Source organism: Anas platyrhynchos, chromosome 2, assembly GCF_047663525.1.
Source record: "Anas platyrhynchos isolate ZD024472 breed Pekin duck chromosome 2, IASCAAS_PekinDuck_T2T, whole genome shotgun sequence".
NCBI classification, from domain to species: Eukaryota; Metazoa; Chordata; class Aves; order Anseriformes; family Anatidae; genus Anas; species Anas platyrhynchos.
Window position 1 is genome coordinate 105,021,878 of NC_092588.1, and position 27,027 is coordinate 105,048,904.

Here is a 27,027-nt window from a genome sequence, read left to right on the forward strand (position 1 = left end):
TAGGCCTCCAACCTTAGATGCTATCACACTGGGGGAACCTGGTGTGCTGACTCTAAGAAACAGTATGGAATGTAGAGTGGAGTGGAGACATGACGGCTAGGCTCTGTGACAAGATGGGGACTTGATTGTTCTTGTGCACACTGAGACCAATAAGCTGTGCATTTGCTACCCTGAGCCATTGACCTGTCATGTTTTTGACAAAATGCAGTACTCTAGTGAACTTTTCTTATTATAATATCGTTATAATACCAAAACACACCTCCATCCTAAATGGTCCCTGCCTCTCAGGTGCATTCACCCTTCATTGAGCATATGCTCTGAGCTTCTAGGAGCCTATACCTTTAAACGAAACCAAGAAAGCTTTTGGTGGTAAGTTTGGTAAGGAACTCTTTGTTTACTCATGCAGGCCTTCTGGCTTTTTTACCCGATTTCCTCTTTGTCAGGATACATCACTCCTGAGTTTGAAGGAGGCGATCATTGAATATTAACCACCTTTCTTGGACCTCTCTTCCTCCTGGACTTTGTCCCATGGTATTCTACCAAGTAGATGCTTGAAGAGGGCAAAGTCCATTCTCCCAAAGTCCAGTGTAGCGAGCATGCTGTGTTCCCTCCTTGCCCTCTGGATCCTAAACTACACCATTACATGATCACTGCAGCCAAGGTTGCCCTTGATTTTCACATTCCTCACCAGCCCCTTCTTGCTGGTGAGAATGAGATCCAGTAAAGCACCTCTCCTCGTTGGCTCCTCTATCATTTGGAGAAGGAAGTTGTCATCAAAGCATTCCAGGAACCTCCAGGACTGTCTATGCCCTGCTGCGCTGTCCCTCCAACAGGTATCAGCGTGGTTGAAGTACCCCATGAGAACCAGGGCTTGTAAATGTGAGGCTGCTTCTATCTATCTACAGAGGGCCTCATCTGCTTGGTGTTCCTGATCAGGTGGCCTGTAGCAGACTCCCACTATAATCTTATCTGTCCTTGCCCTCCCTGTAATCATGACCCATAAGGTCTGTGTCAGTTCCTCACCCATCCCCAGGCATAGATCTGCAGATTTGTGTACCTCTCTAACTCCTCTTGTTTACTTCCCATGCTATGTGCATTAGCATAGAGGCATTTGAGTTGTGCCCCTGACAAAGCTGCCTTACTGTCTGGAGTGGCTGGAATTCCTCTGTGCTGCACTTCAGGTGCTCTCATGATGACTTGTGACCCTTCTTCAGGCTCTGAGCATCTATCACTGACACTGGCATTAAACTGAAGGAGCAGGATAGACTGAGGTTCCCTTTCCCTGGCAAGAAACAGGACACCTTCCTCTCTAGGAAGAGTCTGATGGAAAATTGAGTCTTTGTTGGGCCCTTTCTTTCCAGGGACAGTCAGTCTAATTCTTCTGTAGGTGCCTCAGACTTCCTTACCAAGAGTATCCCTCAAGGACTAGGACTACTCTTGTGAGTACAAAGCTGAGCACAAAGATGTGCCTCAGTAAACCAGCCATTCCCTTGCATACAATTAGAACTGATAGATGCAATTATCTCACAATAAGGTAGCACCTTTTTTGAGTATAATTTACAGAGGTAGAAATCATGACATCCAAATGAGAGGCTTTTAGCTTGTACTTGAGAAGGAAGTCGCTTATGATGTACAGCATAAATAAACTTTGCTATTACCTCTTTGGGGTTTATTATCCAGAGCCTAGGTCTCTTTTGCAAGAGCAAAACATGAAAGTTACATCCGTCTAGATAATGTGGTTATATCAGAGAGAGTATGACATGCAGGTGGGGAGGCACACTGGATCATAAACTGCTGGTGAGAACTCTGTGGGAAAGAATAGTTGGGGTGCACAAAGCGACAATTGGAAACAAGATCTTTAATATCCTGCAATAGGTTTAGCAAGACTTGCTGTACCATAGCTCCTCTCAGACTGCAGCTGGAGGGAAGGATTAACAGTGAGAAGATGACAGCAGTTGTGATGAGTGGGTATGTGAACAGACCTTAAAAACATTGCAGCAGTGAGCCAGAAAATTTCATTTTTAGAATTACTTCAGAGGAAGACAAGTAAGATGGGTGATTTTATTTGTTATGAAATGTGTTCTTACTGCAATTAGCTCAAATGGCCAGCTTGAAGAAGAAAAATAAATTGTGTGTCTGAAAACAGAAAAAAATATCCTTTGTTGTTTGTCCCTATTTTAGCAAATTTATGATGATTTGTCATACACTGAGGAGCTAGAGTTACCATGGCAAAACAGAGAGGTATGCTGTTAAATTAAAGTGAGATATTTGGTTGGAAAAGAATGAGTGATATTCAAGCTGTAGATAGAGTTTTGAACTATGCTTGTACTGATCATTATGTATGTGTTTTTAATACATATATATATATATATAATGCATATTCTGGTCTCATTGCTGCATCCAAAATATTATCTTAATGTGAATTTAAAATTTTAATCTCATGGTCTCTCCCATATTATGTACTGTGATTAAACACTAGGAAATAAATGATGTGTCCTATCATTAGTGTAGAATAACATTTTCTTTTTTGAAGCAAACAAGCTCTCCATAACTTCAAAAAAAAAAAACAAAAACAAAACAAACAAACAATAAAAACCACCTTGCTTTCTAAGTGTTACAAATAATCATTAATAAGTGAACCTTTCCATGTTGTGTTTCAATTATTCATTGCAAGGTACAGTTGTGAATCCATCTGTGATCTGTGATTTGTAAAGATGCAGTACACACAAAACTTTCCTTCTGTTTCTTCAGTCAAGAAAGGGAAAAGCAACACATTTGTCATATGGTGTTTAAAAAAGCACCAAGAGTTATGCCTACAAGTACATGGCTGGATTTCAATTTTGCTTTCTCTTGTGAGAGTACAGATATAAAATATAGATATGCATTTAAGAAAAGAAGTCCCCACAAGTAGCACTTCAATTTTTGAGACAATATCAGCAATATATCTTATGTGAGATAATTTAAGAACTTTAGAACTCTTTAACTACTTTGTGGCTTTTTCTGCCTTCCATTTGTGACTGATTTTCATCCATCAAAAAAAATATATACATATTCTCTTCTCTTAGAAGCTCTGTGGGAGCCAGTGATGACTGCTCAACATTCAACCCATGAGGATAATGAAGATAAAGTCAACCTCAAAATACATAATCTCCAGATAGATTTATTTTCATTGCACGTATAGGTTGATTATGTAGCTTTCTTCAAACACAACCTAATATCTACTTTCTGTGGAGAAAAAAAATAAATAAAATATCGCCATGTAATAAAATGACTACTGTTGATAATTAATGCCAGTCAAATTAAGAGCAACATAGATTGAGGGTTGGGTCTTCATTGGCCTGATTCAGAGTTACCTTAAAAGCTGAAAACAATGATTACTGCATTTTTGCTTAATTTTATTTAAAAGTAGATCATTAAGGATGTATGGAGGAGATAACCACGATGACATCTGTGCTTTATTTTCAGCAATACTCTGACAGTATTTTCCAAAATGGACCTAAGATTGTTAGCAGTCTCCTGTTTTAAGAAATATGGATTACTGACACAGATGTCAGTAGTCTTTTCAATCTCTTCCAGTTTTATAGGTTTACTACTTTTTGCCTGCAGGCTCAGCCTGACAGAAATATATTTTGATTTTCCAGTAACATATTCCACTTTGTGAGTCCCCATCTGCAGTTTCAAGAGCTGTAGGAAGCCAACTTTTGCTGAAAGGAACAGGTCAGCATTGAAAGCTAAAGATATTAGTATCCAGAAAACTTGCCCTTGCAAGGCAAGCACAGAAAGAACTTATGGATCTTTTTACCTGAAAAAAAATATATATAAACATCTGATTATTTTTTTTTTTTTTGACCAATTATGGGAAAATAAAACAAATACCCTTTTCCCCCGTCTTCCTAATAAGGAAATCCTCAAATATTTCCCATCAAATACTCTGGGTACCAGAGTGTTCACCTTCAGAGTTCACCTTCAGATAACCTTTTCCTCAAATCCCAGTCTCACCTTCAGCTTTGTTATTTTTTGTCTTGGTGTACTCAATGAATCTTGTGGGAATTATGAATCATCAATCTATGTTTCCCATCTGTGAACCTGTGTGATGGCAGGGAAGCTTTTATGTTATTTGCATTGTAAATACCATGCTAGCCTATTTGCTGGTACAATAATAATGAAGAAACTGTGCTACCATCCACTGTGATCATGAATTGAGTTTCACTGGTTATAAAGCCAGATGTAGTGTTTACCATTTCTTCCTGTTGTACTGGGTCTGGCTGGGATGGAGTTAAATTTCCCTGCAGCAGTCCATACAGTGCTGTGCTCTGCACTTGTAACAAGAACAACATTGGTGTCACACCAGTGTTTTGTCTGTTGTTGAGCAATGCTGGCACAGCATCAAGACCCTCTACAATGCCCCCGCAAAGCCAGCAGGCTGGGAGTGGGCAAGAGGTGGGGAGGGGACATCACCAGGGCAGCTGACCTAAACCAACCAAAAGGATATTCCATACAATATGATGTCACACTCAGCAATAAAACCTGGTCTGGCAGGGTGTGCTCCCAGAAAACCGCTATGTGTATTGAGGCCCTGCTTCCCAGGATGCTGAAGATCTCTCATTGATGGGAAGTAAATATTTTTTTTTCCCTCTCTTTTTGCTTCCATGTGGCCTTTGCTTGTTTTTTTTTGTTTGTTTGTTTGTTTGTTTGTTTTGTTTTGTTTGTTTTTTTTTCCCTCTTCCTTTTCCCTTTAATTAAATTATCCTTATCTCAACCCATTAACTTTTTATTAGCATATATATATATATATATATATATATATATATTTTAATTTTTTATTCATAAAATCTGAACCAGATTTTGGGCACATGTAAATTACTCCTTCTATTATATGTATATATATATAATGTATAGTATATATAATGTCTATGACACTGAAATATTTATCTGAAAATGCTATGTAATCACATTTTTTAAAAAAGAAACTACAACTATGGAATACCATATGCAGAAGTAAAGTCTAATATGGATGCGGATAGAAGAATGGCAACAAACTTCAACATAAATAATTAATCTGCGTATTTTAAGTGCATTGGTTACATGCATGCAAATACAGTCTAAGAGCCCTACAGTTTAAATTTATTGTCCTGGATAGCTAATGAATATATTAGTCCTTTCCTTTCTATTGCATAATTGAGCAATTCAGGCATTTAATTCCTGCTTCTAGTTAAATCAGTAATTTTAATTGCAAAGTAATTAATTGAACAGTGTAAATACTTTTCAGTTCTAATTAATGCGGATGTATGGATTATGTGGTATATTGTACCAATACATCTTTTTTAATGTTTTTTTTAGGTTCTCATCCTCTATTCAGTGCTATGAATGGGAGCTTCTGGATGCTGTTTTGTTTCTTCAACATCAGGTTAGAGCTCTAGGAAGTGATACTATAGCAAATTTATCAAAGGATACATATGAACATGCTTAACAAGATAAGCTTGTTTTTACTAAAAGAGACCTGACATTGTATATTTCTGCAAACAGCTGTTAAAATTTCAGATAAAATGGAGTGTAATAATCAGGCTGGTTTTGACTAATACATTATGTTATCCTCTCCAATAGATATTAGATAGTCATAGCATTTTTATTGGATGAACTACTCTACTCTTCTCTTGGGCTGAGGGATTTATTTTTTTTTCTCAGTTTACTACTTAAATAAGGATTATTAACATGTCTTCTGCTAGTCTTGATGGTTATGTGAAAAAGGCCATATTTAAGATTAATAACTAGTGTCTGCCCCTATTGCCAGTAGTCTATAAACTTTTTAATATTCCTCCATTCTAACTCTACTGGAAATATTTGTGCTTGCATGTGCCAATCATTATACACTGGCCTCTATGTATGAGTAGGGAGAAGGTGAGCAGCAATGTCTGGTGCTTACATTTCCCCCCTTAAGTAATCTTGTTGTCTCCAAACTTCTCCCCACTTGGAAGGTGTTGGTACCACACTCTTTCTAGCATTACGTTTTACCAATAGGAAAGACATCTGATTCAGAGATGCTTATACCAAAGAAAAGGGAGGCTGCTGTCAATAAAAATAGAGAATCCATAGACCAATGAGATTGCTTACTGTCTCAACAGAGCTCCATTGTATTTTTTACATGGCATAAGTCTGCCTGCTTTTTTATTATTGTCTTTATATACTGAGGTATGTCAGTGTTTTAACACTAATTTAAGGAGGATAGGACTTGAGGTGGGCTTTGATCATTTGTTCCTATGTTTGCTGATATCAAGGATGCTACGACCCTGACTGTGGCTTTTGGATGCTACATTTGCGTAGATAACTGAGCTTGTTACTATCTCATCACCATCTCTGTTGGGCACACTTTCATAAAATAATAGTTACAAAACTAGATCTGCAAGAAAACATGTAGGTATCTTGCAAAGGCTGTGATGACATTGTTTCCTATGAGGGGAGAAACCGAAGTAATTTTGAGTAGATGGCAAATACCTCTGTCTCCTTTTAATCATTTATATGCAGTGGAGAGCTGTTCAGATTGTGCTTATTAGTAATGCTGAAATTTGTAGTTCAGAAACTTTCTTACAGTATGTAGATAACTGCAGATACTTTTCAGCATAATTTCTTTTCCAAAAAGAAATGGAGAAACCAAAAGAGAAGTTTACCAGAGGGAAAAAAAAATAAATAAAATAGTAATAAAAAAATCCACCTGGTTATTTTCTTTAAAAGAGAATCCTGGTGTACTTAAATCTCTTTCACTGTGCTTAAAGTGAGTTACTTTCAGATTTTCTGTGGTGGGCATATAACATAGGCTTCTGTAAACCAAAGCCCTGAGTCATAAACTGTGTCTTAATGGAGAAATTTCTGTGGCTTCACAGGAGCTTATTCACTTTTCTTGGTAAGAATGAGGTCAAGTTTTACACTAATGAATTCAGATGGTCCAGGGAAAGAACATATTTCCAGAATATTTTTTTTCCTGCACTCCCAATCCCAATTTCTTAAGGACATAGCTATTCTTATCCTCTTACGCTACTTTTGATGCTGTATTTACTGATTCATCTGGCTTTGTTTCTGTACTTAACATCATGTTCTTGATACAAGACATGTAACAAGGAGGTGGAAATAAGTATTAGTCTACCAAACTGTGAACACAGGTGTTCAGAAGTCTTCCTCTCTTGATTAGAATTTCAGGCCAGCTAAGCCATTTGTTCCCCATTTTCTTCATTTTTAAATTGTTGCCTTTTTCTAGATTATTAGCCTCAATGTTATTATTATTTTTTTAAATATAAATAATAACTGATATTATTTTTAATTGACTATCGGTGTCAAACTGAACTTATTATAACCTAGTCAGTGGTTTTTGAGGTTGATTAGAAACATCAATATTTCCTGTACAGAATATTGAAAATTATTCTTTACTTCAATTCAAAAGTACCACTTTATGTCCTTTTCTTTCTTCATTGAATGCAAAACAATGACAGGATATAAAATCTTGGAAAAAGAATTATCCTGAAACTCTATTAAAATGTATATTCATCAGCAGTTATTTTTCAGGAATAAGAACACAGAATAACATGCATTTTAGAATGCTATAAAACCAAACCAACCAACCAAACAACCCCCCCTCCTCCAAACCAACGTTTTATAGATCTGTGTTTATGTGTGTGTTCACCTATTTTCCTGTAGTGTTGTACTAATACATTGTAAATTATAGAATCATAAAGGTTGGAAAAGACATCCAAGACAATCTGGACCAACCATCACCCTACTACCAATGTAACCTATTAAACCATGTCCCTAAGCACCAGGTCCAACCTCTCCTTAAACACCCAGAGACAGTGGCACCACCATGTCCCGGGGCAACCTGTTCCAATGCCTGACTACTCTTTCTGAGCAGAAACGTCTCCTAATTTCCAACCTAAACATCCCCTGTTGCATCTCAAGGCCATACCCTCTACTCCTATCACTAGCTGTCTGTGAGAAGAGGCCGACTCTAAGCTGCCCACAACTTGTTTTCAGGTAGAGAGCAATAAGGTCTCCCCTGAGCCTCCTCTTCTCCAGACTAAACAAACCCAGTTCCCTCAGGTGCTCCTCAAAAGACCTGTCTTCCAGACCCCCTTAGACCTTCTCTGGATAGCTTCCAGGGCCTCAACGTCCTTCTTGTAGTGAGGTACCCAAAACTGAACATAGTACTTGAGGTGTGGCCTCACCAGAGCACAATACAAGGGGATGATCACCCCCCTGATCCTGCTGACTACACTATTCCTGATACAAGCCAGGATGCTGTCAGCCATTCTGGCCACCTGGGCTCACTGCTGGCTCATGTTCAGGCAAGCGTCAACCAACACTCTCATATCCTTTTCCTCTGCACAGCTTTCCAGCCACTCTGCCCCAAGCCTGTAGGGTTGCATGGGGTTGTTGTGGCCAAAGTGCAGGACCTGACAAAGTCATATTGAACCTCATCCTACTGGCCTCTTCCCATTGATCCAACCTGTCCAGGTCCCTCTGCAGGGCCTTCCTTCCCTCTGGCAGATTGACACTTCCCCTCAACTTGGTGTCATCTGCAAACTTACTGAGGGTGCACTTAATTCCCTCATCCAAATCATCAATAAAGATAAGAAAGAGGATGGGCCCCAGCACCAACCCCTGGGGAATTCCACTTGTGACCGGTCGCCAGCTGAATTTCACTCTGTTCACCACCAGTCTCTGGGCCTGGTCATCCAGCCAGTTTTTAACCCAGCAAAATGTGTGTGTACCCGTCCAAGCCATGGAATACCAGCTTCTCCAGGAGAATACTGTGGGATACCCACTTGCCAAGGCAGATGCATTCTTCAGCAGAGCTGGGGATTGGGACAGGCAGGGCTTTTTTTTTGGCATCAAGGCCACTTCAGGCACCTGAAGGAGCTGCCAGGGTCAGGCAGCCCTCACGAGGGAGGCTAGTGAGTCATAGGAGCAGCCAGCAGCACCCCTCTAGGTTGATGTTCAAAAGCTGCCCCTAGGGAGTGGGAGCTACCAGGAGCATGGCAAACAGGATGGTCAAACAGGGTGGGGCGTGTCAGAAGGGCGGGACGCGGCAGTTTGCGCAAGCAGGGTGAGCAGGGAGGGACCCCTGCCCATAAGAACAAATCCTCTAACGGCTGTCTTCCACTAGCTAGGCTGCAATGGTCTACACCAGGCAGAGGTGTGGCTCTCCCTGGGAAGTCTGTATCCACCCAGACTGACTGCCCGCTCAAAAGTGCAGCAGTTCAGTTCTCCGGATGCAGGGAGTGCCTGAGCCTGTTGCTGCCCTCTGAGGGCAGCAGTGACACCATGTGTGTGAGGTGCAAGCAGGTGGATGACCTGGTCAGCCTGGTGGCATAGCTCAAGGAGGAGGTAGAGAGGTTGAGGACTATCAGGGAGTGTGAGCGGGAGATAGACTGGTGGAGCAACTCCCTGCCAGGCCTGAAGGAGAGGGCATGGACCCCCTGCCCTGTTGCAGTGGGGCTGAGGGAGGGGACCTGGGAGTTGAGGGGGACTGGAGACAGGTCCCTGCTCGATCTCGCAAGCAATGTTGCCCCCTACCAGCCCTACCTTCCCAGGTGCCCTTACCTAACAGATTTGAGGCCCTGGAGCTTAAAAGATCAGTGGGTGAGGTTGAGGTAGAAAGTGTACCCAGGAGGATGCCTAGGGCAAGGAAGTCAATTCCACACCTCAGGACTGCCTTAACCAAGAAAGATAGAAGGGTGATTGTTGTAGGCAACTCCCTTCTCAGGGGAACAGGGGGACCTATTTGTCGGCCTGACCCTCCCCATAGGGAAGTCTTCTGCCTCCCTGGGGCCAGGGTCAGGGACATTGCCAGAAGGCTTCCCAACCTTGTTTGCCCCTCTGATTACTATCCTCTTTTGATAGTCCAGGCTGGCAGTGATGACATTGAAGAGAGAAGCCTGAAGGCTATCAAACAGGACTTTAGGGGACTGGGACAGTTAGTAGATGGAGCGGGAGTACAGGTGGTGTTTTTGTCCATCCCTACAGTGGCAGGGAAGGGTACAGAGAGGACACAGAAAGCCCACCTGATAAACACATGGCTCAGAGGCTGGTGCCAACACAGAAATTTTGTGTTATTTTGACCATGGGGTGCTTTACTCGACACCCGGCCTGATGGCTGCAGACAGGTTCCACCTATCTCTAAGGGGAAAATGGATCCTAGCCCAGGAGCTGGCAGGGCTCATTGAGGGGGCTTTAAACTAGGTAAGAAGGGGGACAGGGCTGAAATAAAGCTTGTTAGAGGTGTGCTGGGGGAATAATGGCTAGGCCAGAGGAGAAGGCAGTGCATCTACACTAATGCATGCAGCATGGGTAACAAACAAGAGGAACTGCCACATCATGCAGCAGGCAGGCTATGACTTGGTTGCCATCACGGAAACGCGGTGGGACCACTCTTATGACTGGAGTGCTGCAATGTCTGGCTATAGGCTCTTCAGAAGGGACAGGCAGCACAGAAGGGGTGGTGGTGTGGCTCTCTATATCAGAGAGTTTTTTGAAGTCATGGAACTTGAGGCTGGGAATGATAAGGTTGAGTCCCTATGGGTTAGGATCAGTGGGAAGGCCAACAAGGCAAGCATCCTGGTGGGGGTCTGTTATAGACCGCCGAACCAGGATGAGGAGACGGATGAGGAGTTCTACAGGCAGCTGGCAGAAGTTGAGAAATCATCAGCACTTGTTCTTGTGGGGGACTTCAACTTCCCAGACATATCCTGGAAGCACAACACAACCCAGAGAAAGCAGTCTAGGAGGTTTCTGGAGAGCGTGGAAGATAACTTCCTGACGCAGCTGGTTAGTGAGCCTACCAGGGGAGGTGCCCCGCTAGACCTGCTGTTCACAAAGAAAGAAGGACTGGTGGGAGATGTGGTCCTCGGGAGCTGTCTTGAGCAGAGTGACCATGAGATGGTAGACTTATCTATTCTTGGTGAAGTCAGGAGAGGGATTAGTAAAACCGCAGTCTTGGACTTCCATAGGGCTGACTTTGAACTGTTCAGGACACTGGTTGGCAGAGTCCCTTGGGAGGTGGTTCTGAAGGGCAGAGGAGTCCAGGAAGGCTGGGCACTCTTTAAGAAGGAAATCTTAATGGCTCAGGAGTGGTCTGTCCCCACGTGCCCAAAGACGAGCCAGCACGGAAGAAGCCTGGCCTGGCTGAACAGAGAGTTGTGGCTTGAGCTTAGGAGAAAAAGAGGGTTTATAATCTTTGGAAAAGAGGGTGGGCCACTCAGGAGGACTACGAGGATGTTGCAAGGCTGTGCAGGGACAAAATTAGAAAGGCCAAAGCTCATCTGGAGCTCAAACTGGCTACTGCTGTTACAGATAACAAAAAATGTTTTTATAAATACATTTGTAAATGTATTTTAGCACACTGAGCCAGCAGTGTGCTCAGGTGGTCAAGAAGGCCAACAGCATCCTGGCTTGTATAAGAAGCAGTGTGGCCAGCAGGGCTAGGGAAGTGATTGTCCCCCTGTACTCAGCTCTGGAAAGGCTGCACCTTGAGTAGTGTGTTCAGTTTTGGGCCCCTACAAGAAGGACATGGAGGTGCTCGAGAGAGTCCGGAGAAGGGCAATGAAGCTGGTGAGGGGTCTGGAGAACAAGGCTTACAAGGAGTTTCTGAGAGAGCTGTGATTGTTCATCCTGGAAAAGAGAGGGCTCAGGGGCAACCTTATTGCTCTCTATAGGTACCTTAAAGGAGGCTGTAGCGAGGTGGGGGTTGGTCTATTCTCCCACGTGCCTGGTGACAGGAGGAGGGGGAATGGGCTAAAGTTGTGCCAGGGAGGTTTAGGTTAGATATTAGGAAGAACTTCTTTACCGAAAGGGTTGTTAGGCCTTGGAATGGGCTGCCCAGGGAAGTGGTTGGGTCACCATCCCTGGGTGTCTTTAAAAGATGTTTAGATGTAGAGCTTAGTGATATGGTTTAGTGGAGGACTGGTTAGTGTTAGGTCAGAGGTTGGACTTGATGATCTTGGAGGTCTATTCCAACCTAGAAGATTCTGTGATTCTGTGTGACCATGTCAAAGACTTTACTGAAGCCTAGGTAGACTACATCAACAGCCTTTCCCTTATCCACCAGGCAGGTTACCTGGTCATAGAAGGAGATGAGGTTGGTCAGGCAGGACTTTTATAAGCACATGCTGGCTGGTCCTGATCCCCTGGTTGTCCCACATATGCTGCTTGATTGCATTTAAGATGTCCTTTTCCACCACCCTTCCTGGCACTGAGGTCAGACTGACAGGCCTGTAGTTTCCCGGGTCCTGCTTATGACCCTTCTTATAAATGGGCATCACATTAACAAATCTCCAGTTATGTGGGACCTCTCTGGATTACCATGACCACTAATAGATGATGGAAAGTGGCCCAGCAATCCCATCCACCAACTCCCTCAGCACCCTTGGGTGGATCCTGTCTGGCCCTGTGGACTTGTGAAGTCCCAGGGGGAGCAGAAAGTCCCTAACTGTTTCCACCTGAATTGTGTGGGGGTTCTTCTGCTCCCCATCCCAGACTTCCAGGTCGGGAGACTGTGTAGTCCAAGAATAAGTGGTCTGGCTAGTAAAAATAGATGTAAAGAAGGCATTTAGAACCTCAGCATTTTCCTTATCCTCAGTAGTCTTGTTCCTCCCCTGCATCCTGTAAAGGATGGAGATTCTCCTTGGTCCTCCTCTTGCCATTAGTATCTTTATAAAAACATTTTTTTTTGTATCCTTAACCATAGTGACCAGACCAAGTTTGTACTGGGTTTGGTCTTCCTGATTTTCTTTCTGCATATGCTAGCAACTTGTACTCTCCCCAAGTTGCCTGCCCCTTCTTCCACTGGACATAAACTCTCTTTTTCTCCCAGATGCTCAGCAAAAGTTCCCTGTTCAGACATGTTGGTCTTCTTCCCCACCAACTCATCATATTTCCAGCATATGTCCACGAAGGTAAAGTCCCCCATGAGATCAGGTACTGGCAATTGAACGAAATTCCTCTGATGGAACCAGCCTCTTAGCCATTTATTGATCAGTTGGGCTTTCCAGGTTCGCTCACCATCCCTCTCCTCTACTGAAAGGATAGAGGAAAACACCACCCGCGTTCTCACTCCATCCACTAACCACCCCAATCCCCTGAAGTCCCTTTTGATACCCTTCAGGCTTCTCTCAGCAATTTCATTGCTTCCAGCCTTGAATTATCATTAAGGGGTAACAATCAGAGGGGTGAATAAGGCCGGGAAGCCTTCTGGTAATGTCCCTAACCCTGGCCCCAGGGAGGCAGCAGACGTCCCTACATGTAGGGTCTGTCTGACATATGGGGCCCTCTGTTCCCCTGAGAAGGGAGTCACTTGCAACCATTACCCTTCTTTCCTTCTTGGTGGAGGAAGACTTGAGGCGTGAGGTCGACTTCCTTGCCATAGGCAACCTTCTGTTTGGACTTTCCCCCACATCCTTACCTCAAACTCCAGGGCCTCAAATCTATCGTGTAAGGGCATCTGAGGAGGTGAGGTGGGTAGGGAGGGGGCTCACTTGTGATGCCAAGCAGGAACCTGTTTCTATTCCTCTCCATCTCTCAGGATGCCTGGCAGGGGGTCCACCACTATTTGGAGTATATCACTCCATAGCCTTTCTCTCAGGCGTGGCAGGGAGTTACTCCTTTAGTCTAACTCCTGCTCACACTCCTTGATAGTCCTTAATTTCTCCATCTTCTCCTTCAGCTCTGCCACCAGGCTGATCTGATCCTCCACCTGCTCGCACCTCATGCAGGTGGTATCTCTGCCACCCTCCATTGGCAGCAATAGACTCAGGCACTCCCTGCTGCCAGAGACCTGAACAGCCGCATATTTGGGCAGGCAGTCAGTCTGGGTTGCCACAGTATTTCTGGCAAGCGCTCTACCACATGGAGGAGATCATGGCTGAGTGTGCTGTCTGGGAGGTAGCCAGTAGGAGATACAGTCTCCTGAGTCAGGAGGAATACTCTGCCTTCCCTGCTTGAACTGTCACCCCATGCCCTGTTTGCCCACCCTGTTCGCTGCACTCCTGGTCACTCACGCTCCCCAGGGACTGCCTTTGTATGGCAGAGGGGAGGCTTCTGGCTTCACCAATGCCTCATCAGCCGCCCTTGTGAGGGCTGTGGGGTCCTGATGGCTCCCTCGTTGGCCTCGAGTAGCCTCAAGGCAGAAAACTGCCTGTCCACTACAATTCCCCGCTCTGCTGCAGAACACGTCTTCCCTGAAGCCGATCAGACCAGAGTCTGTGAAATATGACTATTGTGTTTTCATTTGATTTAATATCATCTACAGCATTATTTTGCTACTACTCTACAAAGTTCACCATTGAGAAGCCTCAGTAAAGTGGTTGTGCCCTGATTTGATGTCAAGTGCTATTGAAAGAATAATGGGAAATGATCTGCTGGTGACATCTGTTTTCTGTCTGTGGCAACCTATTGCTGTTGTTTAACAGCAGTCTGGATTGCAGTTTAAAAGTATGACAGAGCATCTACAAAGGTCTGAAGCTCTGTAGTGAAGGGGGGCTTCACAGTGAATTTTATGATACTCAATTCACAAAGTGAAAGACATTATTTTTCCTTTCTCTTTCCTGCTCCCCGTGCACACACTCTTTTCCCAGCTCTGGCAGTATACATGCTTGTAATTTGCTTTTCCACTGAAGATGGCATATACCTGCTTGATACAGGTGGTAGAAACTGCCTCCACAATTATATAATGTGACAGTGACAATGAATTGAAAATAAGGTTATTAATATTCAGAGAGTAAAAATTGCTGCCCTTCTATTTCCTTAAACTGGTGTAATTCCTTGGAACAATACAAACCTTTGTATTTATAGTAAAGAAATAATTTTTCTGTAAATTACAAGACTAAGAAGCCCCTCCCTCCAAAAAAAATATAGCTGGAATTGTCTCATGCAATCTTTCTATTTAATACCTGATATGAGACTGAAGTTTTGTAATCATATCTCACTTAACAGTATAATTAAGAAAGAGAGAGAGAGAGAGAGAAAAAGAGAAAGAGAAAGAGAAAGAGAAAGAGAGAATATACAATACTTTCTTTAAATATCTATTAAGAGAAATACAAAAGAAAAACAGATAGAAGGTCACGTATCTATTTGTGAAGGTGAAAATAGAAAAAAATATAAAAAGCATTGTGCTATATTTCTTTTCCGATCACAGTAGTAAATTTACTATGTGCCAACTTCTGAAATTGTTTGTGATAAGTAGCACAGCTTACTTTAAAAAAACAGCCCAGCTATGCAGCCCCAGTTTCTCATTGAACTATAGCCTGCTGAAAACTCTGAAAATCAGGGCAATGCTGTCAGTGCATGGCTTCTTGGATCTAACCTTTATTCTTAGGCTTTTATAATTTTATTTTTTTTTTTTTTAGGGGGGGTGGGGAGGAAGGGAAGGGGAATGGGGACAAGGGAGCTGCTCTAAAACCTTTGGTATTTCATTTACTGTATCTGTGAAAGCAAGCTTGGACGGAATACAAGAGAAATTAGATTTTTATTTATAAAAATATGCAAAGAGAGAACAGCCTTAATTCTTGGGATCCATTCTTGTCCAGAACTGGTTAAAGCTGAAGACTATGCTGTTGCAAACATGGGCGTTCTATACATCATTTGTGTCTGTAGTAGAACTAGTGATACAAAAGAATCACCTTATCATGTGTTGTTAACTGGGGCACATTACAAATCAATAAAAACTGAAGAGTGTGGAATAAGTATGCACAGAGGAATATGTACATATATGGGCTCTGCTGAAGAGGAAAAAAGGTCATGAATGGAAATAAGAAAGTAAAAATATGGGATGGAAAATATAGCACTGGCAAAAATGAACTTCGTGAATTACAATTAGCCAACAAAAGGCAGTACAGGGCACACCTGTGAAGCCAGTGGAAAATGAAACTTCATTGATTTCACAAATGCAGCTTCAAGCTCACAGAACATAAATTAATCATGTGTTGCACCACAACCAATTTAGTAGAAAATTGGGTTTGCATTACCCTTATGAAGTTATGTGAGAACTCCATAGTATTGGAATGGATATCAGAAAAAAATTAGCACATCAACTCTTTCTGAGAAGAACACAAGATACGTTGATCAAAGCATAAGTATCGTGGAAGCTAAAGTCAATATTTTTCTCTGTATTTGTGGAGTTAAGAAAGATGCAATATTCTTAAATAACAGCACAATGTATCATAGTATATAGACAATGTATCACTGTCTTAGTAACTTTTGATACTTCTGATTTTTTTTCCTGTTGCTCAGGATATTAAACAGAAGGCAAATTATTTGTAAAATATTAGTGTTTGACCATTGTGTATCACCACCGTCTGAGTGAAGAATTTCCTCCTAACATCTCTCTCTCCATCTAATCTCAGCCTTTAAGAAAGGCTGAAAGAGCTAGGGAAGTTCAGCCTGAAGTAGTGAAGGCCCAAGGGAGACCTCATTTCAGTCCTTCAGTACTCAAAGAAGGCTTATGAAGAAGGTGGGGAGTGACTTTTTACTCAGGCAGATGATGATAGGATAAGGGGGAGTGGTTTTAAACTAAAAGAGGGGAGATTTAGATTAGATTTTAGGAGGAAATTCTTCAATTGTAAGTGCCTCCAGTGATGTTCCAGTGTATCCAGTGGTGAGGCTCTGTAACAGGTTGCCCAGAGAAGTTGGTTGTAGATGCCCCATCCCTGGAAGTGTTCCAGACCAGATTGGATGAGGCCCTGAGAAACCTGATCTAGTGACTGGCATCCCCGCCCATGGCAGGGGGGTTGAAACTAGATGATCTTTAATGGCCCTTCCAACCTATTTTATAATTCTATGATCTTTAATAAAAGATCGATGATGTGGTACATCCAAAGGGTTTTCACTAACGATCTTATTTAGATTGTTCATTCAAATATTATTGTAAGATTTACTTTGTCCATCTGTTTACTTCTCTGAGATATTTTTGGTTTTGTCTTTTTTATTACTTTCATGTTTTGAAATTGTAAGATGATTCAGCCTTGGAATCTGATCTGATATCTATATATAATCTATATATGAAAATAGTAACCTTCTGAGGAATTTTAGCGTTTCCTAAGATTTCTGAAGTTTAATGTCTGGTTGCCTAGTGACTATATATGTCATATAATATGTGAATATTGATATTATTGTGTATCACTGTAAACTTCATGATATTTTGTCCCTTCTCTCCCCTCCCCTCCCCTCCCGTTTCCTTCCCTGTACAGGCAGAAAAAGGACAATTTTAAGATCTGGAATTTTTTTGTTGTTATTGTTATTGTTTTTGTTTGTTTGTTTGTTTTTCCCAACTGGGAAAGTGCATGTAGAACTTGTATTATCTCATTTTTGTTACCAAATAGGCTGAACGATGTGTCCACTAGTTTTCTGTGGTTGGGGAGTCCGTAAAGAGTAATAGCTTAGTTACTGTACAGGTTTCAGTATAAAATTCCATTGCTATAGGATAGATATTGCAGTGAGACATCTCTAATCACAGTACCTGTAGATATAAAAAAATATTATTTTGTATTCAGGTTGAGAGGTATTTATTTATTTATTTATTTATTTATGGTTGCACAGAAAACCTCCACTGCTGTTTACAGGACCTGAAGCATTCTTTTAAATTAGAGTAACTGACATAAAGGAACTTACTTCAGCTGTAGGCACGTAAATTGAATGGGAAAGAAACAAGCATTCTTGGCAAGAATCACACTTCGTGTAGAATTTCCTCATTACTTTGTCTTGTAGTATATCCTGACTCTGTCATCTCAGTAGAGCAAAAAGAAAGAAAAAGAGCATTTCTCTTGCTCTGAGTTAATTTTGTAGCACGGAGATTCAACAGGGTTTATGTTTGTTTGTTTGTTTTTCTTAAGCCTAGGTTTATCAAAACTGAATGGTCTCCTCAAATGTAATTTCTAGACTAGTTAGATTTAAAAAAATCATACAAAGGTTTCAAGGAGTCTACTATTTGTGTTTCAAAATATCATTGCTGGATCAAGGTAACAGTAGCTTATGGTAGATACATCACTTTGGTTTTGTTTTACTGCTCTTTTAGGGTCTTCTAATATTATAAGCTTTATTATAGTTCAGTTACTAGTGTTTTCATTGCAAATTGAATATAGTCAAACTAATATAAGAATCCAGTACTCTCTGACCATTTTTTTCCATATATTCTACACGGAGGGGTGGGGGTGGGGGTGTAATGTTTAATATCATATTTCTTTATTGGAAGATATTTGATATTATACAAGATTTTGGTTTGAAAAGTGATACAACAATGTACTGAACTCAGTATACAAGCACAGTATAGTGACTGCAATATACATGTGGATCATAGCACAAATATATTCCTATGACCAGTCTTTGTATGATCACCGTTGTGAGCTTACATTTTCTTTTTCTCACTTTTCAGTCACAGAATGGCTGAGGATGGAAGAGACCTCTGAAGATCTTCTAGTTCCCTGCCAAGCAGGATCACCTAGGGCACATTGCACATGATGGCATCCAGGTGGGTTTTGAGTAGCTCCACAGAAGTTGACTCCATAGCGCCTCTGTTCCAGTGCTCTGTCACCCTCACAGGAAAGAAGTGCCCCCTCACATTCAGTCAGAACTTCCTGTGCTTCAGTTTGTGCCCATTGCTTCTCATTGTCTCGCTGGGCACAACTGAAAAGAGGCTGTCTCCATCCTCTTGACAACTTCCCCTCACATATTTATTATACACATTAATGAGATCTCCCCTCAGTCTTCTCTTTTACAGGCTAAACAGGCTCAGTCCTCTCAGCCTGTGCTCATACGACAGGAGCTTCATTCCTCTCATCATCTTCGTAGCTCTCCTCTGAACTTGCTCCAGTAGCTCCATGTCCCACTTGTACTGAGAAGCCCAGAACTGGACGCAATACTCCAGGTGTGGCCTCGCCAGGGCTGAGTAAAGGGGGAGGATCACCTCTGTTGGCAACACTCTTCTGAATGCAATAGTGTTTTTTGTTGTTGTTTGATTTGTTGTTGTTGTTGTTGTCTGTTGGTGTTGGTGGTTTTTGTCACTAGAATAATTTCCTTATGTATTTCCCATTTAGGCTTGATCTGATTAGAAATGTCTTAGAAGATTAAGTGTGAAAAGGCAAATGAAGTGGGTTTAGGAGTATGAGTGCACAGTGTTTTGCCTATGAAAGAATAACATAGAGATGTGAATAAATGGGTAACATTGTGTTCACTGCATACAAATTCCACTGAACAGTTAATGAACATCACTAGCTTCGGCTATAGCTGAGAGAATTAAAGAATGCACAGTAAAATGATGGGGCACTCAGCACCTGTCTGGCGTGCACAGGAAGTGAAGTAGCAAACAAAGCACATTTTGCCACTTTGAAATCATATGTCACATACATGCTTGCCTGAGCAGAGGAAACTTTTTATAGGTATGTGTGTCTTACTAATTATTTATGTCCTTCATCAAACATTTAGTGCATTTAGCTATGGTGAATGTACAGTTCAGCACATTTGACCACTGATTTTCTTCTTATATTTATTTAATAATCTTTTCAATAAAAGTAGCTGAATTCTGTAAATGAAATCATCACTCCAAAGAAGTCAGTGGAGTTGAGAATTTACTGCTGGCTTCTTGAATTGCTGCCCTGTGTTTTGAGTAAGTGTAGTTCAGAATAAAGCTATGGGATACTGCTAGTTTATATCTTCCAGGTACTAAATAGAAAAACAAACATACATGATATAATTGTTTGCATCCTAAGCATGGTACTTGATACTTAGTCTAAACATTTTAAAATGTGAAGTTCAAGTGAGGATGGGAGGCTTTTTCTTCATTCCTTCCAATCCTTCTGAAGAAATTTCAAACACTTTTTCTAACATAAAAGTTGGGTGATAATTCTTATTTTACCTGTAATAATTTCATTTGTGACTCTCTCTTCCTTGCATTATCAGGCTGCTCTTTTCAATATGTGCTTTCACAGCAATCACCAGCTTTTGAATTCTACTCTTCTGAGCAATGCTGGTGAAAACACAATGAAATACATTGTACAAGAGGAAGGAATTTGCTTTGGAAGAGATGCAAACATATATGTGGACTATTCTTCAAACAGCAATCATTAGAGTAAATAACTAAAAGTGAAAAAATAATTATTAAAATTATTAAAAATTATTATTCTCCACTGTTGTGGTTTAACCCTGGTAGGCAGCAAAGTACCACACAGCTGCTCACTCACTCTTATCCCAGGTGGGATGGGGGAGAGAATCAGAAAGGTAAAAGTACAAGAATTCATGGATTGAGATAAAGAATTTTACTAGGTAAAGCAAAAGCTGCATGCACAAGCAGAGCAAAACTGGATTCATTCACTACTTCCCATCAGCAGGCGGGTGTTCAGCCACTTACAGGAAAGCAGGGCTTAACACATAACTGTTTATTGGGAAGACAAAATTCCATCACTCCAAACATCTACCCCTTCATCTTTTTTTTACCCCAGCTTTTATTGCTGTGCATGACGTCATATGATATGTCTTTAGTTAGTGTGTGTCAGCTGTCCTGGCTGTGTCCTCCTTGTGCACCCCCATCATGACAGATGGGCCCTATGGAACAGTCCCATATTGAAGTAGTTCCTGGAGAACTGCAGACTGTGAGAAGCCTGTGTAGGATCACTTTGGGAAGGATGGCATCTCATGGGAGGAACCTCATGTTGGAGAAGGGGCAGAGAGTGACCATGAAGAAGTTGCAGATAATAAAGTGCTATGGAATGACTGCAACCCCTATTCCTCCTTCCCCTGTGGTGTCTGGAGGGAGGACATAGAAAAGGGTGGATGGTGGGGAAAGGTGTTTTCAGTTTACTTTTAATTTCTCACTGCTCTAGTGTGCAAGTGATACACAATAATTTATATTACTAACCCTATGCTGAGACTGTTTTGCCTGTAATGGTAATTGGTGAGTGATCTCCCTGTCCTTATATTTACCCTTTATCCCTCTTTCATCATGTTTGTTCCCCTTCTTCCTTTGAGGAGATGGAGTGAGAGGGCAGTTGTGGTGTTCAGCTGCCCATCAGGGTGAAACCAACACATAATTTATCTTGGTGGACTTCATGATACCTAAAACAAATTACCTTAAAAATTCTACAAGAGCTATGTGATGTTTAAAAAACTTTAGGTCTTAGTGGAGAATTCTGTACTCTCAGAAAACATCCTCAACAATAGATACCTTTAATGTTGCATATAGATGTAAATACACTGAAGCATTTCTTCACTTGTTGAGATCTAAAATTTTGGATTTGATGAAACCACACACACACAGTGGGATGGGGTAGAGAATCTTGAAAAAAAAAAAATTAAACTCAAGGTTTGAGATATTGACAGTTTAATAAGACAGAAAAGGAAGGGGAAATAACAACAACAATAATAAAAATGCATGTATATAAACAAAACAAGTGATGCACAATGCAGTTACCACTCCTCTGACTGATGCCCAGCCACTCCCTGAGCAGAAGCCACTTCCCCACACTTGCCCTACTCCCTTCAGTTTTATTGCTTAGCATGATGCCATAGGATATGGAATATCCCTTTGACCAATTTGGGTCAGCTGTTCTTGTTCTGTCCCCTCCCAGATTCTTGTGCACCCTCACCCTTCTCACTGGTAGGGCAGTATGACAAGCTAAAAAGTCCTTGACTTAATGAAAGCACTGCTCAGCAACAACTAAAACATTAGTGTGTTATCAACATTATTTTTCTGATAAATCCAAAAACATGGCACATACCAGCCCCTATGAATTAAAACAAGGACACCTTCATACCATACTACTTTTCTCTTACTTGAGGCTTAAAGAGTGGTAGAAATCTTTTGAGGTTTTATCAGCAGATACACATTATTGCATTAGTGAATCAGGTGAGATGTGATTTTATCTTTGGAAAATCATGAATTCTGTATGGCTTAATGAATAGATTTAATTGCAACAATTATTTCAGAAGTATATTAATACTTTCGGTATTTTTATTTGACTATTCTTTATCCATGTAATTTCACTGTGGAGATGCCTAGCTTTCTTATGTGTAATGCGAATATACCAACGTTAATTGTGAAGTTGCTCAGTTTGCTGCCTAATGAATTCATATGTTACTGCAGTATAGCTTGACCCAACCACTGTAGGATTACATAAACAGGATCTTTTTTAGAAATGAGACGCCATATGTGAGGTGAAATGCCACTGTAGTGCTATATAATAACTGATTGAAAAAAAAAATTGTGCTGTTTGAGGACACTACCCCATGTCATAATGGATACCTCGTAACGATTGACAGTTAACTATTATTTTGGAACTAGCCATCACAAGAAGGGCTCTTGCAGGCTGTGGCTGGATCTGCATTACAGCTAAGGAAGGACAGAAGAAGCATCAATAAAGGATTGCATACAGAAATTAAAAGAGTCACAAGGGAAATTTTAGTTCCATTGCATAATAATGAAGGTGAGCACAAAGCAAAGAGCTGTAAGAAGCTGAAATATTAAAACCTTTACTGCTTCCCCTTTAACATAACATATAGCTATAATTAGACACAAAATAATCGTGCTGTGCCAGTATATCAGTTAGGTCTGCTAGGATCCATCCAGCCTATATTTTATCTCCTTCTGGCCTGTGAGGGAAAAAAAAAAAAAAAAAAGAACTGGGCAGACCCATCCCACACTTTCTTCACTGCATTCACCAGCTTCCAGATTGTTTTGAAGCCTCAAGAAGTTTACAGAGTAGCAAGAATTTCCTGTTGTTTTTTTGTCTAATAAATGATAACAGGGCTGTTTTCCATGTTCAGTTGCTCATGTCTAGTAGTCCTTTGAACACTACAAACTTCTCTCATTCAGTGTTGTGTTTTTACTCAGCTGGGCAGCTGAGCGACACCATTCTCTCACTCTACCACCTCAAAGGAAAAGGGGGAGAAAATATGATGGGCTCAGGGGTTGAGATAAGGACAGGAAGATCACTCAGCAATTATCGTCATGGGCAAAACAGACTCAGCATGGGGAGATTAATGTAATTTATTACCTATTACTAACAAGCCAGAGCAGGGAGAAACTCAAAAGAAACTAAAAATATCTTATCCCCATCCACCCTCTCCTATGTCCCTGCAAGTGGTGCAAAAAAAAAAAAAAAGAAGAATAGGGGTGGTGGTCGGTCCCTAATGCTTTGTCTCGTCTGCTCCTTCACAGTCACTCTCTGCCCCTGCTCCACATGGGGTCCCTCCCATGGGATGCCATCCTTCCTGAACTGAGCCTGTGGGGGCTTCCCACAGGAAGCAGCTTTTCAAGAACTGCTCCAGTATGGATCTGTACCACAAAAAAATGTGGCTCTAGCTGGGGCATCTGAATCATCTAACTCATCAGTGGATGACAATTTACCCCAGAAAGATCTGGTGAAGGGAGAGGCTGCAGTGCAGACCTCAGACTGCAGGAAGTGCCTATAACTTTTTTCTGTGGCAGGAACAGGCAGCAGACCTGTGTGCCAAAGGTGTGCCCAGATGGAGGACCTCCAGCACCAGGTGGCTGAGCTACAGGAGGTGGTGAGAAGGCTGCATGATGTCAGGGAGTCTAGGAAGGAGTTAGATAGCTGGTTCCAAGCACAGTCTGCATTGCACAGCCAAACAGCCAAAAACTCCCCCACCAGTACACACAGAAGAGAGGGAAGCCAACAACACAGAAGGATGGAAGCTTGCAATGGCAAGAACCAGCACAAGGAAGAGACTTCTTCAAAAGCCTGGGGTGCCATTGTGGAGCAGCTTCACTGCTCTGCAGACTGAGGAGGAAAGATCAGAAAAGACACCGAAGGCAGCCCAATCCATACCCTGTATTGAAACCAGCATAACCAAGAAAAGGTGAAGGGTGATAGTACTAGCTGATTCTCTTCTGAAAGGTACAGAGGCACACACTTGCTGACCTCTCAAGAGAGGTATGTTGCTTATGGGGGTCTCATATCAAGGATGTCACTGACAGACTATCAGGCCTCATACTGTCCACTGATAATTATCTGCTGCTGTTTTTCCACATGGGCAGCAGTGATACAGACAGGAGCAGACTGAAAAGTATCAAAAAGGACTGCAGAGCCCTGGAAACAGCAGTACGGGATTCTGGAGTGTGGGTTGTTTTTTTCATCGGTCATTTCAGTCAAGTGGAAGGGATTTGAAAGGGCCAGTCAAATGTGGCAAATCAACAAATGGTTACAGAGCTTGTACCACAACCAGGGATTCAGCTACATAGACCATGGGACTTGCTTTGAGAAACCTGGGGTCAGATGGGGTCCATCTGTCCGAGGAGGGAAAGATTATCTTTTGTTACAGGCTTGTCAAGCTGGTGAAGAAATATTTAAACTAAAGCTGCCAGGGGAGGAGAACAATGATGTGCCAGTGTTAGCAGTGGCTCTCCAGAGATAGGAAAAGGAACAAGGTCTGTGGGAGAGCAGCTGAACAGCAGCACAAAGAAAAGCCAGCCAGCAAGTCAGTTTCAGTAAGAGTCTACCTTAAATGCCTCTACACAAATGTGTGTAGCATGGGAAATAAGAAGGGTGAACTGGAATTTTTAGCCCAGTCTCAAGACTATGTTATCATAGGCCTCAGTGAGATGTGGTGGGATGGCTCACATGACTGGAGCATTGAAATGGATAGCTACAGGCTCTTCAGGAGAGGTATACAGGGAAAAAAGAGGACGTGGGGTAGCCCTCTATGTTAGGGAAAGTCTGAACTGTGTGAAGTTTAGGTATGGTAATGAAAGGTTCAAGTGTCTCTGGGTAAGAGTCAGGGGAAAGGCCAACAAGGGAGACACTGTGGTAGGAGTATGTCATAGACCACCCAACAATGATGAAGAAGCAGACATGATATTCTATTAGCGTCTAGGAGAAGTGCTGCGCTTACCAGCACTTGTTCTTACAGGAGACTTCAACTTCCCAGATGTATGCTGAAAATGTAATACATAGAAGAAGAAAAAAACTAGAAGATTTCTGGAATGTATGGAGGATAAATTCCTGATACAGGTGGTGAAGGAATTGACTGTGGAAGTGTCCCACTCATTTGTTAACAGGGAAGGTCTTGTGGGTGATGTGTTGGTTGGAGGCCATCTCTGGCACTGTGATCATGAGATGATAAAGTTCTTGATCCTTGCGGTCAGCAGAACAGACACATTGCACGTTCAGAGTGCAAATTTTGGCCTATTTATGGACCTGGTTGACAGAGTGCCTTGGGAGACCGTTCTAAAGGGCTAAGGAGTCCAGGAAGGCTGGACATCTTCAAGAATGAATTCTTGAAGATACAGGAGCAGGACACCCTATGTGTTGAAAGGTGTCCTGGTGCGGAAGAAGAGCAGCCTGGCTGACCAGAGAGCTTCTTCTGGAACTCAGGAAGAAAAAGAAAGATTATGAACTTTGGAAGAAGGGACAGGCAACTCAGGAGGATTACAAAGATGTTGAGAGTTTACACTGGGAGGAAATTAGAAGTGCTAAATCCCAGCTACAGCGTAACTTGCCCACTACAGTAAAAAGATCATTAAAAAAAATATGTTTTTATAAATACAAGAACAGACGAATAAGGAGTATATCCATCTTTTATTGCACGAGGGGAGAAATAGTGATGATAGAGATGTGGAAAAGACCAAGGTACATAATGCCTTCTCTGCCTCAGTCTTTATTAGTATGATTAATTCTTCTCAGTGTACCCAGAAGACAGAGGCAGGGAGGAGAATGGAGCCCTTAAAATTCAAGGGGAAATGATTAGCAACATGCTACACCACCTGAACACCCACAAAGTGAACTCTCTGCAAGGCCAGAATAATCTTCTCCATAATTTAACCAGGCAATGAGACTGACAGGCTGTATGATCCAGTCATATAGCGTCATGAAATCTTTTCCTTAAGCAGCTCTCCATTTTTTACTTACTGGCCTGAATAGCTTTGTGTTGTAAAGAAATTTTACAGAGCACAGAACATGGTAAACTGTCACCAGTAACCTCATTCCTCTCTGAAACATGCCAATTTACTTCTGCCCTTTATTTACTCACAAAGTTTTATATAACCATTTTGAAATATTTTATTTCATTCCTCATCTGCTTAGACTTAATTAACAGACTTTATGGAAGAATTCATCAATAATCTTTTGGAAATTTGAGTAGAATATGTCAGCTGGATCACAATGTAGTTTGTGTCATTAAGTCCTTTGAAGAAATCCTAGGCTGGTCTCCTTCAGCAATATCCACTTTAACTCTCTCCAAATAGATCCCATGTATTTGTATCCCAATTCTACAAGCTATAAAGCAATTAGGTAAGGAAGAATTTGAACAACTTAGGTGTACCAGAAATGCATAAGTATGTGAAGAGACTAATAATAATAATAATAATAATAATAATAATAATAATAATAATAATGAAGAGAGAGTTGAGAAATATAGATGAACACAGTAGTTCCTTGAAAACAAACCATGAAGTAAATGGGGGAGAACAATACAGATCTTTTAGTTTCGTTTCTGGAAAGATAAAAAGACAAATTATGAATACATATGAAAATAAAAGTGTGGTTTTGTTGTTGTAGTAGTTTGTTTGCTTTTTTGTTTTAATTTAATAATATCATAGGCTTGACACCTTTTATTCTATTTCATTGTTTTCTTTGTCAGGATAATAGTGATAAGAATAAGTGGTCTTTGGATATGAGAATATAATCTAAAATTTACCTTTAAACTAGAGAAAATATCGTATATGCAAAACTGAGATAATGTGAGTATATTGTCAGTTGAAAAACTACTCTCTGACAGAAGTTTTCAATAGCTTACAGGTCAAACAGAGAGTATTTCAAAAGGAGTTCCTGAGGGTTCTGTCTTGAGGGACTGCTATTTTATTTAATATTTTTGTGAAATTTTGGGTGAGACATGTTTACAACCTGTGTGATTAACACTGAACCAGAAGAGTCTGCAAATACTTGGTTTATCACTCTTTTAATGATCTTTTAAGATTTTAGTATGAATATTTGAACTTCTTAAAGATAAATACAATTATTTTTTCTGAAATTTTGTGCAATTGTT

At 41.3% G+C, this 27,027-nt stretch overlaps 1 long non-coding RNA gene across 1 annotated transcript; it reads left to right on the forward strand.

Annotated features, from left to right (window-relative positions):
- The first annotated feature begins 4,522 nt into the window (after positions 1–4,522).
- Positions 4,523–22,796, forward strand: LOC140001743 (uncharacterized). Its single transcript, XR_011807264.1, has 4 exons — positions 4,523–4,615; positions 5,341–5,407; positions 18,407–18,502; positions 18,752–22,796. It is a non-coding gene; the product is annotated as an uncharacterized lncRNA (long non-coding RNA).
- Positions 22,797–27,027: the final 4,231 nt, after the last annotated feature.